General features: G+C 42.2%; 1 long non-coding RNA gene across 1 annotated transcript in view; it reads right to left on the minus strand.

The window, feature by feature from the left end:
- Positions 1 to 2,500, minus strand: part of LOC143024283 (uncharacterized) — a 307,090-nt gene that overhangs the window by 230,786 nt on the left and 73,804 nt on the right. Inside the window, exon 2 of the long non-coding RNA XR_012966275.1 lies at positions 1 to 851. This exon is cut by the window's left edge and continues 126 nt beyond it. This is a non-coding gene — a long non-coding RNA (uncharacterized LOC143024283). The remainder of the gene's footprint in view (positions 852 to 2,500) is intronic.

Here is a 2,500-nt window from a genome sequence, read left to right on the forward strand (position 1 = left end):
AGTAGGAGGAACGCCTGAAGAAGATACTGGGAAGAAGATAAAATAATGAGTCAGGAAGATGGAAATATATTATTTTTTTAAACGAATGAAAGTACTGAGAGGAAACTGGTTCAGGTGCACCTGGCAGTGATATGGAGCTTTTTTGGTCTTCTTGAGACTTGATGGAGCAGGAACGAGGAGGGATTGTGTGTGTGTACGTGTGGTCGGGTCACGCTTGTAATGAATAGAGTCGTTTTCTTTGGAGAGTAGAAAAAAGGAGGGAGAGTGACTGTGGGCGGTTTGTGTTTGTCACAATTAGTAAATAGTCTTCTTAGGAGTTCGATGGAGTAGAAATGAGGAGGGAAACGAGGTGGAAGGGTTGTGTTTGTAACAACTAGAGGATTGTAAGTACAAATGTGTGTTTTTGGCAACAGGCTTCCTTTGGCCAGAGGGAACCTCAAGACGGCTGCATTGGACAAGACTACACAGAAACTGAGTCTTCAGCAAGCAATGAAATGAGCTCGAGGAGAAAAGAAAGTGGGAAGGGGAGAAGTGAAGAGAAGAAGGAGGAAGAAGAGGAAGAGGAGGAGAAAAAGGAGGAGGTTGAGTTGAAGTGTGGCTGTTGCAAGTGTTGACTGGAAGCGGGAAGGAGCGTGGCTGGAAGATGGGGCGGGTAGGGGCGGAGTCTTCTTGCGGCGACGGTGCGGGGTAGAGGCAATTGGAGTTACCGAAACTATACAGAAGAAATGTACACAATTATTTTCTTCACCAGCTTAGCTGGTATAACCGTCGCTTTTTCTTTTTTTTTCAATATATTTTCAAGCTATTTTTTTCTGAGTACTTGTATAAAATATCACTATATTCCTATAATCCTATCGAAAGAATAGAAAAAAACGACTTTATTATTGCTTTCCGTGTTGCAATCATCAATCACTTTATCTGTGATCTGGTGCTCGACCCATCAGTCATAGGTCAATGTACATGAAACTCTATCTCTCCTGGCTTAGAAATTCGAGTATCACTAAAACTATAACATCTCTTTTTCATCCACATTTTTTTCTCTCAATAATTCTCCTTCGGATCCATTAATTTCTTTGTCCCCCATCATGGTTCTTTTCTATTTCTTTTCGTCTGTTTTCTTTAGATCGTGCGAAACACTATTTCGTGGTTGGGCTTTGTTTGATTATGTATCAGTAAATTATCACGTGCAAGTGCTCGTGGTCTTGTCGTCGAAATTGTTGACTTTTTTTTAGCATCGCCCCATCCGTCGTCAAAATAAATTTTAGTACAACGGATACAAGTACACTGATCTTCGTCACAGGTATTTCCACCATCTTCACTATCTTTATCGTTATCGCTATCATCTACGTTGTCGTCGTTGTTGTTGTAGTCGTTGTCGTCGTCATCGTCATCATCATCAGCAGCAGCAGCAGTGTCGTTGTCGTCGTAAGCATCATCACCGTCATCATCGTTTACTATCACTATTATCATTACCATCATTGTTACTATCATTATAACCATCATCATCGTGACCACCATCATCATTATCACAATAATCGTTACCACAATAATCGTTATCACAATCATCATTATCATCATCATCATTATTATCATCATCATCATTATCACCATCATCATTATTACCATTATAATTATTAACATCATCATCAGCCATCACTATTATTAACATAATCATCAACCATTATCATTATTATCACCATCATCACTGCCATGCTCTCCACCATTATCATAAACCACCATCACTACCACCACCACCATCATCATCATGAACCATCACTACCATTAACACAATCGCCATTACCAGACCACATTATCATCATCACCATCACATTATCATTATTACCATCGTGTATGCATTGACACAATAGCGTCCCTTCCATCATCACCAAATTGATGACGATCGTATCACCACTGACACCATCACCACATCACCATCTTTTACCACATCTTTGGTGGCTCGGTCTGGTTTCCCACCAACTTTCACCTATTTAGCTCTCCCCCTCCGTAGCTCTCACTCACTCACTCACTCACTCACTCACTCACTCACTCTCCACTGTCCTAGTCCCACACTCTTCCCCCATCCCCACCCTATGTCACCGAAGTCCAATAAGTCTTTCATGAGCCAGGGCTCAGCTTCATCTTCATCCTCACACTCACCTTCACATTCACCTTTACCCTCATTTCTTACTTTCCAATATCACCCTCACCCTCGCCCATAACCTCATTCTCACTTCCATTTTCACCCGCATCCTTAACTTTCAACCCTTACCCTCACTTGTCACCCTCATCATTTCTCTCACCCTCAGCCTCAGTCTAACACTAACTCTCCCCCTCGCCCAATTAATCCTTACCATCACCCTGAGCCTCACCCATACCCTGACCATCACCCTGTTTTTCACCCACACTCTCAACCTTACCCTGAACCAAACCCTTAACTTTAACCTTAACTTTCTCACTTCATTCTCGGCATCACCCTCACCCTCACCCTCACCCTCACCCT

The sequence above is a fragment of the Oratosquilla oratoria genome, chromosome 4 (genome assembly GCF_046742065.1).
Source record: "Oratosquilla oratoria isolate Oo_2021 chromosome 4, ASM4674206v1, whole genome shotgun sequence".
NCBI lineage: Eukaryota > Metazoa > Arthropoda > Malacostraca > Stomatopoda > Squillidae > Oratosquilla > Oratosquilla oratoria.